Source organism: Mchenga conophoros, linkage group LG2 (genome assembly GCF_057382185.1).
Source record: "Mchenga conophoros isolate Kocher_MC1m ecotype Shallow Benthic linkage group LG2, M_conophoros_male_GT1.1, whole genome shotgun sequence".
Lineage (NCBI taxonomy): Eukaryota > Metazoa > Chordata > Actinopteri > Cichliformes > Cichlidae > Mchenga > Mchenga conophoros.
The window spans coordinates 33,624,228-33,642,389 of NC_140527.1; the positions used below are offsets into that span (position 1 = coordinate 33,624,228).

General features: G+C 39.5%; 1 protein-coding gene across 2 annotated transcripts in view; it reads left to right on the forward strand.

Moving 5' to 3' along the window:
• Positions 1-234: 234 nt before the first annotated feature.
• The window catches only part of mid2 (midline 2), a 170,398-nt gene continuing 152,470 nt past the window's right edge, over positions 235-18,162 (forward strand). The window contains exons 1-2 of one of the 2 annotated variants that reach the window (XM_085296409.1): positions 235-623; positions 826-885. The gene's annotated coding sequence lies outside the window, so the exon portion shown is untranslated. The remainder of the gene's footprint in view (positions 624-825; positions 886-18,162) is intronic. The other variant, XM_085296393.1, reaches the window with a different exon arrangement.

Here is an 18,162-nt window from a genome sequence, read left to right on the forward strand (position 1 = left end):
AACATCTGAAAGGAAACTTCCATATAATTATAAGTAAAATTTTATGTCTTTATAATCAGCGGGCCAAGGCGACAGGTGTATTATATTAATCGATCCAAATTGCTAAGGTGAAGCCAAATGACAGCGACACCGTGAGGTCACAGGGGATGGGAAAATGGTAGGAGGAGGAGTATGGGTGCGCACAGCTCGGGTTTTTTTGAACGGGCTCTAAAGCAGCGGTGTAACCGATCCCAGCTGCTACTGTGTGGGGAATTGAGAGCTATTCCCGTCCCCCGTATGTTGATCACGTGTCCTTAGGGGACGTTTGCTTTGGGGATCACTTTGGGAGGTAAACGCAGCGCACCGGTGCGCGTAGCCAATTTGGAGAGAAACATCCTTAATAATAATCGTAATGATCCACCGGAGGATCAACCGGATCACTTTTGTTTCGGGGCGTTGTCATACACCCTGTACACTGGCTTGCTTTACACAGATCAGTAAGGGACTGGCACTCTTTGTGTGCTCCGTGACTCACTGACTTGTCAAAACTTCTGCGCTTACGAACCGCGATCTTTACTGCGAGCATCACATTGTTGCCATCTCCTGCAGCGAGTCGACGTACGGAGCTGTCACTGCGAGCCGAGGTAGGCTGTGTTTCCTTTATGTGTGTTGTTTTGGCGGAATAGCGAGAGTAACATGCACGAGAGTGCACACACTGGCTAGGAGCATGAGTTAGTTTGTGGAAGGCGCACGCTGTGCAGTATTGTGGGTTCCAGGGTTGCAACAGTGTAATGATCCATGTCAAATGATACAGTAAGTGTATGACTAGCTCTTATCTGTGTACAGAAACCTGCATCATGAAGACGTGTGTGAATGTGTGCCTAATCTTCTGCTTCGAAAAAGACGGTGAGAGAAAACAAAAACAAATGCGCTCTTGTACGTCTGTGGTGGGCAAATATTATGTCAGGGACTTAATGCAAGTGTTTAATGTTCACAGTGGCCTGCAAATTTATTCTCAAAAGTTTTTAAGAGTGCTAAAATTTCTGCACCCCTGTTGACGATGTCGCTGTTGAATATTCTGAATGAACTCTTGGAGTTTTGGAGTGGATTATATTAAAGACTGGTGAACATGCTTTAGCCTTTATGCTCTCATCAGTTTAGCCATTGTATACTACAACACAACATTAAAACCACTACTACAGCTGAAGCCTATGACACTCATCGTCCAACTACAATGCTGTGCTCTCCTGGGAAATCTTGGTTTCTGGCATTTATGTGGATTGGATGTTATTTTTGATATGTACCCACCTAAACGTTGAAAAACAAGGCATGTTTCATGACAATGGCGCTCCCAGATGGCAACAGCCTCCCCCATTGGAACACTTGCACCCCACCACACCACAAAAAACAGTTCAAGAACGATTCTAGGAATGCGACAGAGAGCCCAAGGTTTTGACCCGGCCTCCAAACTGCCAGATCCCAGTACAATAAAGCATTTACAGGATGCCCAGAACAAGCCTGCTTCTCTGAGACTCCACTCTTAAACCAGCAGGAGGCAAATGATCCACTTCTAATGTCCTGGTGCTTTTTCACACATGCCCATGTCTCAATCAGTTGCAGCTGTTTTAACAGCACAAGGTGGACTTGCACCACACTGGGCAGGTGGTTTTAAGTTTAAGGATGACTGATGTAGGAAAACGGGGACTAACCTGAGCTGACTCCCAGCCACGCCCTGCTGCTTCCAAGCAGCATTAAGAGAGGCAGTTTCTCATTTTCCCCCCAGAAAGATTAAAAGGAGATTTTTTTTAGGAATACATATAAAGTTGATTTTCTGAACAATCGCAGGAACACCAGTTGTCAAGTCTTGAATGTGTTTTGATTTTATGTGATGAAAATTTCATGTTATTAAATAAAAATGCCAAACTAGTCCAGCAGAAGGCACAAACCAATGCTGTCACCACAAACCTGCTAATAAATGTAATATGAATCCTGCAGAGTCCCTGTTGTGATATTAGACTGTCAGCCTGGTTATTGTGGAGACAGTGCTGCAGGTGACTGTAGAGGGACTCTGGCTTTGCCTTAAGAAAAGTGTAAAATGTCAGCCCCTTATCAATAATGCAGCACACCAAAAACAGTGGGGAGTAAGAAAATGGAACCCACTGTTAGAGACAGTTACCTAGTGCTTCATCATTATTCACATAATTGTATAACAAATACTTCATCAAAATCTACTTGGAGTAATTACCAGCAATGCAAATGTTTCCATTCTAATCCTAGTGCACAACCAAAACAAACCCATATGATGAGCTTTAATGTGCCATATCTTGTCACGCTGATCACCAGTGAAACAAATTTAATGTCTATTACAATTTTTTTTTCTTTTTAAAAATGGTGGTTCATCTTATAAAAATGATTTATTTCCCTGCTCTCTTACTGCCTGTCTTGTTAATGCATGATCACTGTGGTTAATGAGACAGGTCTCAGTGCATGGGGACTGACAGTTTCAGAGACTGCACTGCTAGTTGGGTGAACACAACTGACACCCTCATTCATCATGCATCCACGGGGTGCTGCTTGCTCTCCTAGTCTATCCACGCTGCGCTTCTCTCCCCTTGTCTTAGTCGAGTCTCGAGTTGCACCCTCAGATGATAATTATTAAGACATTATACTGATGACAATAGCAGTGCTTTTTTTTTCTGTAAAAGAGACAGGGAGTCAGCTTCTACGTGCTGGGATGATTATAACTGTGAAAGAGGGTTGGCGTTTGTTGTCGAGGTTGCAGCTGCACGATTTCCAAGAATAGATGTAAATACCAACTGTACAGTAGTGTACCTGTTTGTTACTGCTGGCAGCCAGTAGCTAATTGTGAACTAGCCAGAAAATCAAAAGCTGACTTGTCAAATATGCTTTTTTTTTTTTTTTTAAGAATCTGTGATAATACTTTATATAAAATGAATATGAAGATGTTTTTCCCCACATTTTTGTAACCAAATAAATGAAAACAAGTCTACATTCTTTTGTGCTGTGCTTCATCGGTGTTTAAAATATGTTACCTGACCTGAAGCAATAATATAAAGGTGCAATTATGAAAGCATTATTAATCTCACTAATCCCGATGGCGTGCCATGGTGCAATTTTAAAATGTAAGAGATGTAATTAGCCCACATATACCATAATTACTGAAGTCTTGACTAAAATTTGTAAGCTTGCATATTGCAGTATCTCTGAGATTTACTCTATTAAACTTTGATGCTTGGGAAAAATCGAATGAAAATAGCAAATAGGTGAATCCCAGTTTTGTGCGTTTGTCTGCAGCAGCAGCTGCAGTCCTTGAATGTCACTGTTCACAATCATTGTTTGCATAGGGAGGTTCTCTGTACATGTAAGTCAGCTTATCCCCATAGAGCAATGAGGCAGAAAGGATATACAGCATGGGGATGTTTTTACTGAGGTCTGTCTGTCAACACACTGGTGCCTGAATGGGTCTGAATAATCCATATCTTTAAGAGTCCACTTGGCTATCACAGGGTCTGTCTTAAGAGCAGGAGGGTCGTTTGAGGATTGCGGCTCTAGCTTCCCATGGAAAAAAGGCTTTCTTGTGAAGAGGTGGCTCATTAATGTGTATTTTTGTGGCAAATTGTGCGTGTTGTAGTAGCCAACATGTATATTGCCTCTAAAGAAATGAATTAATTGGCTGGTTATACTCTCAGGATGTTAATGTAATATCGCTACAATTAATGCCATTATCTGTAGACGTAAACTCGATTCTTATAGATAAATTGGAAAACCTACATGGATAATGTGCTGTAAAATGTTTGTGGGAGCGCTCCAGACACCTTGGTTTTCATTGATCTAACACTTCAGGACACAGACCTAAAATCTAAGGTTTCTGCTTCTCTCTCCATTGCTGACAGGATTTTCCTTTTGGAAAAACATCCAAATTTATAATAACAGGCAAAGCAGATTTTGATCTTTTCAAGAGTACCTTCCTTCGTGACATTCCTCCATTTCATACATCAGATTATATTGGCAAGACACCAGAAAAATGCAATTTCCCTGCAATTTCACTCCTTATCTCACAATATTATTTTGCTTTCAGGTCTAATAGAAATACAATTATATTTGTAGTGCAGAATCGTGGGCTGCTCCCTGATCTTCTGTTTGAGCTGCGTAGAGATTCCTTCAGCATGCTGCGGTAAATACAGACCAAAATAAAAACAGTCAAAGCCACGTTTACTTCTTGTCTTAACTGAACAATAGGCAATTTCTCCAGCCTTCTTACAAGTGCTGCCTATTGAGTAAAAGCCAGCTGTGTTTACATATTTGCGTGCCAAATAGATTCATGCCTGCTTGCATCTGTGGTCCCCTGTGCGAGTTTGGATGTTTGTCTGTAGACACTTTTCTTATCCAAAAGATGGAAATTGTGACAGTGTGACAGAATAACCTCGGGTAGGCAGGATGCAACTGACGCTACACTGAACAGCACCACAGGTATCTCTGCTAACACAACGGCAACAGAACACTACAGCCTCCAGTCAACATCGCAGTTTGCCTTGCTACTCATCGGGGGTTTAATATTCAATTATGAGGGTCCTCCAGTTCAAGCTGTGCTGGATGGCTTATGGAAAAGCCTCGCTGATTGATGAGTGGGCATCTTAGCTAAATAAGCTCTCAGTTTGCCCCTGAAGGAGAAAAGAAACAAGACAGATGGCTTGTGGGGGTGTTTTTAACTGACGTGGCAGAGTTTTTTTGTAGCTTTGCCTTATTGGTGAATATGTGTGGTAACAGAAGCCTTATCGCCAGTGTCCAAACAGATCAAGCCTTAAGTGAAGTCATAAAGTGCTTTCCTTTAAAATACTGGTTTTGATGACTAGTTCTTTAAACCAAAAAATATCAAAGAATGCGTATTTGAAAAATGAATCTTGGAAGGTTCAAAAGTTGAAAGACATTTTGTTTTTTCTAAATGCTTGCCGAAGGGTACCGTGACAGTGTCATCCCACTGCCTTTCTGTTTTAGAACTGTGACAGCCTGTCAAACTGTCATATCCAGCTGAGTCCGAGGATGTGTAGGTCTAGCAGTGTAGTGCTGACAAACAAGCAGACAGAAAAAGTGGTAGAAAGGGAGAGAGATACAGGCGGTTGAGCATTTGCTTAGGCACACAGAGGGGTGAGTAGCTTCTCCTCTGTCATCTCATGGCAGATCACATTCCTCAGCAGTCAGGTATTTGGACCTTGCCAGTGGGCTGTTTTGTTGGCTGAAAGCTGGACCAAGCTGTCAGTCAGATTAGCACTGTGAGCCACTGGTGGGAGCGCAGTCCTATCCTCAGGGGCACAGCCATTTCAAAGATCTGTAAATCCCCAGCACTGAGCATTCACACACAAACACACATGGGCGTGCGCAACCCCCACCCAAGAAATGAGGGACGAGATCAAGCCAGGTCATGGGAGGCTCTTTCCAAACAAAGTGTTCTTTCGGGAGACTGCTGCCTTCTCCGTGCCCTTCATGCACATGTGCATGCATTTATCCTCAAACACCCACACAGTCACACACATACACACACACATTCTCCCTCCTGCCTCCTCCAAATGGGGACAGCAAAAGCTCTGGCACATGGTTGGCTATCCAGTATCTATGGCTTTCACACTCTAGTCATTATGTACTGTAGCCAGTATGTTATTGCCTCCATATAAAAACGCATTAACGTGAAGTGTGATCTGGTAAAAGCCTTTGTAATACTTCATATCTAAGGATATTCTCGGAGTATACAAACTAAAAATTTATTGGGCAGACAAAACTGGATCATGAAGCGGCAAATTGATTTTTCCCCACTTTTTGCACTGATGACAGTCACAATATGCAGTCAAGCTGAATGGACTAAATACATTTGTATAAGGTCTTTTAACCCATGTTGTGCCAGCATGGCCTGACAGTGGTTCTTGTGATGTCAGGAATGTTTTCCCTTTTCAGTATTTCACTCTAAATGTTAAGTGGGAAGGAAAGTTCAAAGCAGTCATCGTATGTGTTGTGCATTCAGAAGAACATAGTGCTGCTTTTCCGATTTCAGAGTGAAGCTCCAGAGTAGGCATACTGCACGTAGATGTAGCGCGGCCTAAATGCACTGGAATGACACTTTTTATTTTTCATGTGAGGAAACAGAATATCTGCAAAAAGCATAATTGAATTTCAGTCATCGCTAAAACTTCATTCATGCGTAAGACCCAATAATGAATCACTGAATGGTCAAAGGTTTCATATTGACATTTAAAGCCTCATTGATTAATTCAGGGCATCCACTCATGCCTCGAGTAACCTTGCATGCAAGAAAACATTCTGCCGTAAAAGCTGTTGGTAGCTGATGACTGCCTTCAAACAACACAGGATTCAATCGTTTTTTCTTTAGTTTCTGTATTAAGATGAAAAGGCAGCCAAAGTTTAGCGGTCCCATCTTAAATGGTAAAAATTAACTAATAAAAAGGAAGTAAAACTAGGATCTGTGGCGTTTTTTTTTCTCCTTCATTCACACGAACAGTCTGTTTAAAAAGTGGCCATTTCTAAAAAGTAGAACTGAACTGAACTTTAACATTCTTCCTTTGGTCCCCCCCTGCTCTGTTGAACTTACTGTTTTTTCCTCTTTATTTAAACTCAACCTTTCGATACCCTTTGATAGAGCTGGTTGCTGATTTTGATGTCATGTCTGTCTCACTGTCACACCAGAGATTAAGTGACAAGGAGACCATCTTATAGGGAGATAATTGAACTGTAGCGAGAACAGTGATGTGAGGGGGCCATATAGTGCCTGATAAAGATGGTCAGACAGGCAGATATGGAGATGAGGGTGGAAGACAGATGAATTTATCATCCATTTATAAAGTTAATCTGACGTTTTGTCATGTGCTTACATGGCCTTAGAGAGGAACCGCAACTCAGCCGTATGCACGCTCGAGCAAGCATTGCTGATGTGCTTTGATAGTTAAATAACACTACACGTCTGCACGCGCTCCTCTGCTGCTTTCCTTTATCTCAGACCTGGGATCAGCCATAAATACAAAGTGGTTCCCATCTTCCGGTCTTGTATGTCGTAAGGGTTTGGATGTGTTTACTTCCCAGGAGATGGTTTGGAGACCACTGTTTATCCTCTGAGACCACTGCTATGCAGCTCCATTTATGGCATGGCCCTCTGTGAGGTTGTGTTTCTGTCTCTCAGTGAACAAAAGCTCTATATACTCATCTTCTGGCGTTTCTCTTGGGCTTGCTCATCTTGCTGTGAATGCAGGTGAACCGGTCTGTGCAAAGTGTTCATACACTCCTCTGTTATAAACCTTTAGTCTACCGATTTTTCAGTAGCAAGAAAATCCGTTTTTGATTATTAGTAAGCAATGTTCTGTTGGAAGCGCCACATAAAGAAAAGGTGAACAGTGGATGCAAGTTGGACATGCATGCATGTTGTGTGTAGATAAAGTTTACCTGGGCCTTACTAGATCTTTTTTTTATATCCAATACTTTTTATGTCTTCAAATTCTTTGATATTTTCAGTTTTATATGATTTTTAGGTTTGTTTAACACTTCACTTCCTCTACAGATTCTGGCTGTTTTTAATGTATTTAGAACACATATAGTAAAATTTCAACATATGCCAGTATGTGAAATTCAATCAGACTGTGATTCTTATCATCTTGATTATTATCGTTCAGTATTACTGTTCATGCACAGAGCCAGCTAAATGACTCGATCATGCTCCTCAATGTTATCAACCAACTCCCCCTTGAGTGTTTTTAGTAGAGGAAGATTGCATGACCGAGGTGACACGTACTGCATTTAGAGCAGGAAGGTGAAGTTACGCATAACTAAGTAATCCAACACAGTGGCAGAGATGTTGATGTTGTGATGCTCAGCAGCAAGCCGCTTGCGGTAATCTTAATCTATCCAAATTGTGTTTAACCAAAGGAGAAAAAACAGCTGCCAGTCATTCTTAACACAGGCACTTAGCTGTGCTAGGAAATAAAAAGGTTATGTCTCAACTTCTTCTTCTTAATTCCACACTTGCAGTTTATCCCTTCCCAAGAAACACAACAGCTTTGTAAAGTGTCTTTTTTTTTTAGCTTCATATTTAAATCCCTTAAAGAAAACTATTATGCAGAAAGAGATTTTCTGCTGATAGTGAAGAGCAATGACTTGGAATGAACCTTTAGTTTAGCTACGCTGTATAAAGCATCATCTAATTTTTATCCATCTTCAATGAACGTGAATTTGTGAATACCGCACATGTAAATGTCAACATACACTCCATCTCCAGGCACATGAAAAGCTATTCGTTTTTAATTGTTCTTGATCACAGCCGTCCTCTTACTTTGCTATTCAATAGCAGTACTACATGTATTAATGATCACATACTTTATTCATGGATTTCGGTTGGGTGTACAGGCTGCAGTAGTTTGCATTGAAGATGACAGCGACCTCTGGCCGTCCTCTGTCGCCACTTGTTTTACTTATAAAAAGCAGCGGGTGATCTGGGTGGGTAGGGCTTTGCTGAATTCACTATGATGAATTACTCCTAACCTCTCACTGTCTTCCCGACCTCTGCTGCCAAAGTGCAATGTAAGGATTTCCATGTACATGCATGCATACGCTTACACGGTACTTCCTCCCGCTCCTCTCTCTCCTTCTCTCTTTCTGTCTTCTCCTCCCGTCTGTCATTCCCAATTACTGCGTGCGTCTCTGTCTTATTCAGATTTATTCGATACACATACACACACCCTGGCTACAAATATGATCTAAATCTTTCCTTTGTAGTTTGTAATCATCTGCTCGCAGGCCATCTTCGTTCTTCGCACGTCGCTGCCAGTTTCCAGCTAGATTATCCGTTACTCGTCTGCTGTGTTGATGAGAATGTTAATTTTTAGGTTTGTAGATTGAAGAAATCATTTGACACCAGCATGCCGTGTTAAATTAGAAGGTCACACTTTTTTGTTTGTTTGTCTGTTTGTTTTTTCAGAGACCCTTTTAATTGCTTAACTGAATCAACTATTTCACCTGACAGAACAACAAATGACCAATCAGCCATATTTAACTAACACACATCTGAATAACCAGGGAGAGGGGCTGGTGGCTCGAATCAACCTGTGTTTTAAATGTATATTAACAAAGTGGTGGCTTGTGTTGTATGGTTTTGTAGAATATTGAAAAGTGAAAAACTTGAAATTTGTTTAGTCTGCATACCACTTAAGCAAATAATTAAACTTGCATGGTTATAGTTGCATAAATCCATCCACCCATTCATTTTCTTAAGTACCAGTTTGGGTTCATGGAGGGAGGCTGGAGCCCATCTCATCTGTCATAAGGCAAAGGGTAGGGTACACCCTGGATGGGTTGCCAGTCTCTTGTACTGCTAAATGGGGACAAAGATTTTTCACATCATCAAAAATGGAATAAATGCAGTGAGTCACAAACAAAAGAAAAAAATTTCACTAGTGAACGTGCTGCGATACCTCCACCTCAGCGTGTTGATGAGTATGGCAGTAAGAGTGGATAATGGAAGTACTTTGTGTTGTTATCCTGAAATGCACATCACTTTTTTGTAATACAGCTGTAAAATCAACTATGTTCCAATTAAAAGTGTTTAAAGTGACTAATGTTATGTAAATGCTTAAGCTAATGTATTTTACTAATATTATATCACATAGTTGTAATGTAAATTATTCAGCAACCATCCTGATATTTCAGAATGAGTCCCGTCGATAAAATAAAATGTTAACATTTTACACAAACAGTCAGCCACCACCATGTCAGTGATTAAAGTAACTTTTAATAAAGGGGTTCAGGTTAAAGTTTGTGGGGTAACATTGTTGGAGTTCTTTTGGTTTCTTTTTTGCCATCGTATCAGATTGGATATTGAGAATCCTGTAATTCTACTGTTGGTACTGCCACTAGATATCTGTTGGCACTGATACTTACAACACAATCTAAGACACTGTAAGACACACTTGAAAGTGCTGAAGGCCGTATATGTGAGCCACAGGTTCATATGGTCATGAGTCAGATACAGTAACTCCATAAAACTCAATAGTACTCAAGGGCTGTAATACTCAGCTTATCACATTTATTTTAAGAAAGCTCTAGTTCTGAAAAGGCGTTGACCTTTTGAACCAAAAAAAGCTACAGTGAAGTCAATAAAAAGTGTAGATGTACAAAAGTTTATTGCACAATACTGGATATAAAACTCAAGAAAATTTAGAACTCTGATTTATTTGAGTAACTTAAGCACGATGTACTTAAAAAAAAAAAAAAAAAAAAAAAAAGGTTCTGGAGGATCTAGTGCTTCTAGTATCATTGCCCTTTTCCACCACGACCACTGGGTTTTTCACACGGAAAATAAAGACTTACTGTTACATCATGGCTTTTTCAGATCCTTTGGTTAAATTCCTCAGCTGAAGAGAGAGGAAACCCATCCTTAGAAAACCCCAACAAAAGCAAACTCACATAACCCAACACAATCTGAGATTCCTGGGAATAGGCCGGCAGCCCATTCTCCCCAACACATCTCCACCACAACCCCCGGCATTCTGCGGCTGTGTTTAGGATGTGATCTAAGATTGAAAACACACACGTTTTAATTCTGCCAGTTTGTTTGTCTGTTTGGTTATCACAGAAATGCTGTGAAACATATGAATAGGTCCTGGGTGTTGTCACTCTTTCATATGTGCTGAGATGTGAAACCATAGTGCTGCTGATTGTGTTTGAATGGGTCGAGATAATGAACTAGACGCTTTATGTAAAAATTTTATCACAGCACCACTGCCTGTGTGACTTCATAATCGCACCCTTAACGCATTCACTTTTGAGTTAAGAGACCCAAGTGGATTGGTTAAAGGCTATTTTCTTTGTGATATTCTTTGATATCCCAGTAGATTTTATAGTCCCGTTCTTCTCTCTCCTGCAGGCAGAGAGAAGAAAAGGTTTGGATTTTCTTTTTCCCAAACATTGCCCCAAGTACTTTGAACTGATTTCTTTTTTTCTTTTCTTTTTTTCAAAAGAAGGCTGTCTAAGCAGATCTAAGACACTTTTTACTCTGTTTTAATGAACATTACATCACCAACTGACAGGTTTGTACTTATGTGACTGCCTCATTATTCTGGTCCTATCCTGGCATTCTTGGTTGTAACACAGTTACATTTATTTTGTAAAGCTTGGATAAATTGCAATTATAACACATTTTTCATTGATTGGTCAGTCAAAGGTGCTTAAAAATCATTTATTCGCTTACTTATTATTTTGTGTGTATGCTAATGTGGTTATAACCCAACATTCACATACAACAGCAACAATAAACTGTAAGAACACAATGATCCTCCTAATAGTGCATCAAGCCAGTAGTTATTCTGGACAGGGAATCTAATCTCCTCAGAATGACAGCGTTTTTAAGCGATGTCGACAGCATATTGAGCCTTAGTTTCTCTTGTCCTTCCCAAGGGATCCTGCCTGTGCCTTCAAATCGAGCGTGGCATATAGTATTTCTGCCTTGTAATTAGATCCTTGCTACTTTGCATGTTAACTGTGGGACAGAAGCAGTGTGATGGTGAAACATTTGTCATGGAATCACAAGGCTTCACTTGTGAGGCGCCATGTATAAAGACAACTTCCATTTCTTTTCCCAGTGGTCATACTGCATTAGTGCTTTTGCAGCTGACTAATATTTGCTCCCTGGGAGTTATTATGTATCTCTTATGTATCTTATACTAAATACCGCTGTCCAATCCCAAGAGTGGAAAACCAGAGCAGACAGCAAAAACGCAACATTTGAACCTCTGGCAGAATAGAGATGTTCGGTCAGTTGGTTAATCAATCAGCCAATTAAAATGAACTCTGAACATTTAAAAAGACATCTGTGTTAAAACAGTTTGTGCTGTTATGTTATTTAAAGCATCAGGGAGCCTTCCACTGCATTGCTTGCTAGTTAGATTTTGTTACCTTTTAAATAAAGACAGGCAGACTCTTTCTCCTGTTTCATCGTCTGACTCGTCTTATGCAAGACAACCAATTCTCTACTAATGTCAGAGAATTGATTGTTCATGTTGAACCATGTTTTTGGGGGTTATTTTTAATGTTGACTTTACTTTAAATTAATTAGCAAAAAAGCAGCATTTTGTACCAGACACCACGCCAGGAGCTAGGAATCAATTTGACTAAATTAATTAACTTTGGAAAAGCGATTAACTAAAAGTGCTCACATTTAAGAGCAGTATTCCCCCGCGTAAACACACTGATCATTTCCTTTGCTATATAGCTTTTCAAAGGCTTCAACCAGCTGACCATAAGTAATGCTTGATAATAAGACTAAAACTAAAAATGAGGAAAGAAACAGTACCTGACTTCAGATGCTATAGAGGCAAAAGATGAGTAGCCCATGTGCTTAATGTGTGTTTTCTATTAAAGTTATGTTGTATATCCCTATGGGGCAAAATTAGTAACTTTTTGCAAATAATTTAAAAGCTCGATCATTATGAATAGAGTCCGACTGATATAGGAACGTTAAGAATAATATCAAAATTTGGTGACTTAAAAATCCAATACATAGCAACCAATATTTTGTCTTTCAAACACAAAAAACATAAACAAATTTTGCTAAAATTTGCTATGTGTAGTTTTATTATCACAATAATGGATTACTGTTTTACACTCTCTCCGAGTGCTTCAATAAGCTGGTTGTTGTGTTTGTGGCGTTCGAAACGTGTTGTTAGCAGGTAAGTTGCCGAGTGGTGGAAAAAACATGAACATTTATAGCATGTTTTTTAGGGTGTTTTCCCCATCGTTTTGTTAGTTTTTCATTTTTTATTTATCAGCATTCATAAACACCAATGCAGATGCATCAGCAAATATCTAATATAAAAAAATGGCTAACTATTATATCAGTCAGGCTCAAATTATGAATCAGTCTTTCATAATTACTACTGACTGTGAAGCACTATGGTCAACACTGTTGTTTTAATATGTGCTATATAAATAAATTTTGATTTGATAATTAATCTATGTTCCAAAGTGTTCAGTGAGATGCTACATTTTTGTATTTAAATTATACCATTTGCAAACCTTGACATACACTTTTATCATCTTATGTGTGAATAAGTCAAACCATTATACACTTGAAGGTTTTACATTATCTAGTCTACAGTAAAGCTTGGGTTTAGGTTTAGGTTTCTAAAACATAGCAGTTTGTGTCATTAAGTATTTTAAAACATTTTAACATGTTAGTATCCATACAACCTACTGCTGCAATTACATTTTTTAAGTGGTTCAAAGATATTTTCAATTTATTCAACACATAAAAAAATGTGGTAGCTTTTGTATCTCCTTCATAAGACATTATATTGCTTAAATGGAAGAAGAAATTTGACCTTTAAGCTGCCTTTAAGCTCTTACTTCCTTTGGCTTCGAAGAACATGTGCTGGTGAAATGTCATGTTACTATATATTTTTCTTTATGTTTTTCTTAGTAGGTGAGACCATGGGCAACATTTTTCACATTTTCCTTCATAGTTCAGTGACACAGACTTGACATATGCTATAAGTCAAGAACAGTTTCTGACTTAACTTATGTTAGTATAGCATATGGCTGTTAACTGATGTTAAAATATTACAAGATCCTAACAGAACAATACAATGAGATGTCAAGGTCATATTTATACATGTATTTAAATGGAAGAGAAGCAAAATCTATTTATTTACAGTGGGGCAAAAAAGTATTTAGTCAGCCACCGATTGTGCAAGTTCCCCCACTTAAAATGATGACAGAGGTCAGTAATTTGCACCAGAGGTACACTTCAACTGTGAGAGACAGAATGTGAAAAACAAATCCATGAATCCACATGGTAGGATTTGTAAAGAATTTATTCGTAAATTAGGGTGGAAAATAAGTATTTGGTCAATAACAAAAATACAACTCAATACTTTGTAACATAACCTTTGTTGGCAATAACAGAGGTCAAACGTTTACTATAGGTCTTTACCAGGTTTGCACACACAGCAGCTGGTATTTTGGCCCATACCTCCATGCAGATCTTCTCGAGAGCAGTGATGTTTTGGGGCTGTCGCCGAGCAACACGGACTTTCAACTCCCGCCACAGATTTTCTATGGGGTTGAGGTCTGGAGACTGGCTAGGCCACTCCAGGACTTTCAAATGCTTCTTACGGAGCCACTCCTTTGTTGCCCGGGCGGTGTGTTTTGGATCATTGTCATGTTGGAAGACCCAGCCTCGTTTCATCTTCAAAGTTCTCACTGATGGAAGGAGGTTTTGGCTCAAAATCTCACGATACATGGCCCCATTCATTCTGTCCTTAACACGGATCAGTCGTCCTGTCCCCTTGGCAGAAAAACAGCCCCATAGCATGATGTTTCCACCCCCATGCTTCACAGTAGGTATGGTGTTCTTGGGATGCAACTCAGTATTCTTCTTCCTCCAAACACGACGAGTTGAGTTTATACCAAAAAGTTCTACTTTGGTTTCATCTGACCACATGACATTCTCCCAATCCTCTGCTGTATCATCCATGTGCTCTCTGGCAAACTTCAGACGGGCCTGGACATGCACTGGCTTCAGCAGCGGAACACGTCTGGCGCTGCGGGATTTGATTCCCTGCCGTTGTAGTGTGTTACTGATGGTGACCTTTGTTACTTTGGTCCCAGCTCTCTGCAGGTCATTCACCAGGTCCCCCCGTGTGGTTCTGGGATCTTTGCTCACCGTTCTCATGATCATTTTGACCCCACGGGATGAGATCTTGCGTGGAGCCCCAGATCGAGGGAGATTATCAGTGGTCTTGTATGTCTTCCATTTTCTGATGATTGCTCCCACAGTTGATTTTTTCACACCAAGCTGCTTGCCTATTGTAGATTCACTCTTCCCAGTCTGGTGCAGGTCTACAATACTTTTCCTGGTGTCCTTCGAAAGCTCTTTGGTCTTGGCCATGGCGGAGTTTGGAGTCTGACTGTTTGAGGCTGTGGACAGGTGTTTATACAGATGATGAGTTCAAATAGGTGCCATTCATACAGGTAACGAGTGGGGGACAGAAAAGCTTCTTACAGAAGATGTTACAGGTCTGTGAGAGCCAGAGATTTTCCTTGTTTGAGGTGACCAAATACTTATTTTCCACCCTGATTTACAAATAAATTCTTTACAAATCCTACCATGTGGATTCATGGATTTTTTTCTCACATTCTGTCTCTCACAGTTGAAGTGTACCTCTGGTGCAAATTACTGACCTCTGTCATCATTTTAAGTGGGGGAACTTGCACAATCGGTGGCTGACTAAATACTTTTTTGCCCCACTGTATATGGCATAATGTGTGATACAATATGTCTTAACACATATAAAACACTATTTTGCACAAAAAGATGTATTTTTTCATTTTAAATTATGTAATTTTCACATTCATCTAAACTTTAGGCAGCAGAATAAAAATATGGTATATCCAAAAAGTAGCTTTCTTCTATTGGAATCAGTTTTGTCCTTGAAATTTTTTTCAGCTGTGAAGTTATTCTGCACATCTTTGATATCTTTATTGGGAGAATCTTAATAATCATGTGCAGAGTGAGTGTAATCATTCTACCTGGTTTCAGCTTTGAGCAATCAAGTGTGTTGCAACTGAAACTGTCTCTCTTTTAATGTTTGACTCATTTTTGCAGGGTTTATTACATTTCTTTGTATTTATATATTTGTGTCGTAAATGAGTCTTGATTAATTACTAAATATTGCAGTGAAAGTGAAAGGGGTATGTTGGGGATTAATTGCATTTAGCCAGCTGTATTCATTCTTTACTGAATTTTTATCACTTTAATAAAAGAAAACACCTTAAGCAAAAAAGATGAATCAATTTGCGTGGATCAAAACACATTTCCCTCCTACTATATGCCTAACAGCTTGATGTTTTTCGCAGCTTTCCTCTCCATATGAAAATTTGATGTTATATTAAGATAATACTGTCACACATTTCCTCACTGGCCTGTTTTTAAGGCATCTTTTCTTCTATTTCTTTTTTTTTTTGCCTCTGTGTCTAGCAGTGACAGCTTCAAATATCCTCTGATGTGGGGAGTTACTTTTATTCTTGAATTAGGGACGTGTTTTTATGTTTGCCAAGAAGTAGGCCTATTCTCCACCTCTCACTCTGAACTTTGCTGACAAGGGAGATGCTAATAATTAATGGCGTTTTTGAAATCTCTTTTAAGATTCTCTAGGAAACTGCATAAGGGCGGGAAAGGAAGTACATAAAATGGCTTGGAGCGTGCAGCAAAAACAAAAAAATCAGCCACAGTCAGATGGGAGTTTTTTTTTAATCTAGAGAAACAAATTGCAGTGTCTCTCTTGCTCGCAGACATACAGAGACACACCACAAACATATGTGACCCATTTTGGGTTCCACTTCATAAAGTGGGCAGCCATATAGTTATTATTGTTATATTAGTTCATGTAGTCAGTTCACTTTGTACTATTTGTGACATAAGGTTGCAAGCCTGCATTTATACTAGTGTGTGATATGAAAAGCTTAGAATTAATAAATCATGAAAGGTACTATTATAAATAGTACTAATAATATAAATAATATATAAATTAGACAAAAAGTCTACTTAAAATATCTGTAGATTTTGACTGGATGGTTACTTGTTGATTACCTCTTTAGGACCTTTTCCCATATATTTTACATACAACATATTTTCAAGGCAACATACTTTAAATAAGAAATTACTAGAACAAGGAAAAACCCTCAGATACTTGGCAATATGAGGAAATAGAGTGGAGGTAGACACCTGAGAGCCTGCAAGACAGAAGAGGGATGAAACAGATGGAGAAGGAGATGAACAGGAACAACTATGATAGGAAGACAGATGGGGGTGTTGAGGAGTAAGGGACCGTTTGGCACCCAGTGGGTGCCCCCATAAAACCAGTGCCCTTTGCTGCTGTTACAGTGTGTACGCACGCATAGAAATGTAAAGCTGTGGCCTTTTTTCTCTAAAGAAGAGGTCTGTTTCATAATGGATTTCTCAGGACATGACTCCTGCCACCCAGACTGTATTGAATTTCACCAGCAACAGCAGCTCCTACAGCACTGCTATTTAATACTGCAGGAGACTACACCATAAAATGGAGAGTTTTTATTTATTTCTCTCTATTATTTATTTTATTTACCTGCCATGGGTAAGGTGATTATGCTTCTGTTTAGCGCACACAGTAGTTTGCATTTTAATGCATTTACTCTGTACATTTGTGTATGTGTGCGGTCTCTGAGAAAATAAACTATTCACGGCTAATGATCACTCCAAAATGTAGTTGGATGGGTTGAAAAATTCAGTTGAAAAAAATCCTGCAATGCAGAGAAAATAGTTCAATCAAACTGAATAACTGTAGAAAATAAATTCATAATAAATTCATTGTCTGTCTAATGTTGCTTAGGATACTTTACTTGGACGTAACAGTGAGGGATTTCTGTGCATATTTGAAATGACAATTACTGTAGAGTCACTCCGTAGTCAGCTAAATGCCTCCACAGCTGCTGCCATCATGAAACCTACAGCAGGTTGAACAAAGCTTATAAATTTGCACCTAATGGTGAGGCATCTCAACATTTTTAGCTCATCTGGCCGGAGGACTGATGAGCTTGAGTCTGTCCATCTACCCATCCATCCCACCAGTTCACAGTAATGGCTACACTAAAGTACTGATCAGATGATCATCCCATAGAGCTTCATCCAAATTGCACCCAAGGTCAAACTCAAATGTGTCATTTTCCATTTTCACATGAATTGTTACTCCTCTTAGATTACTGGATGGTTGGATGGATGGATGGGTGAACTGGTACTTATATAGCACTTTTCTGCTCTAACTGAGCACTCAAACCACTTTTTTAAGCCTCATTTATCCAATTAGACACACATCCATACTAGTACTTTTTTAATATCTAATTATTTTACCTAATATTCACTCACACACATGTTGGAGGCAACTTGGGGTTCAGTATCTTGCCCAAGGATACATCGACATGCAGACTGGAGGTGCCGGGTAATCAATATCCAAACTTCTGATTGGTAGACAGCCCACCTTACCTTTTGAGCCACAGCTTCCAGAGCCCTAAAGACCTTTTTTTTCACATTTTAGCAAAATTTGTCCTGGATATGAATGTTTGCAAGCATCCCTGACTTCT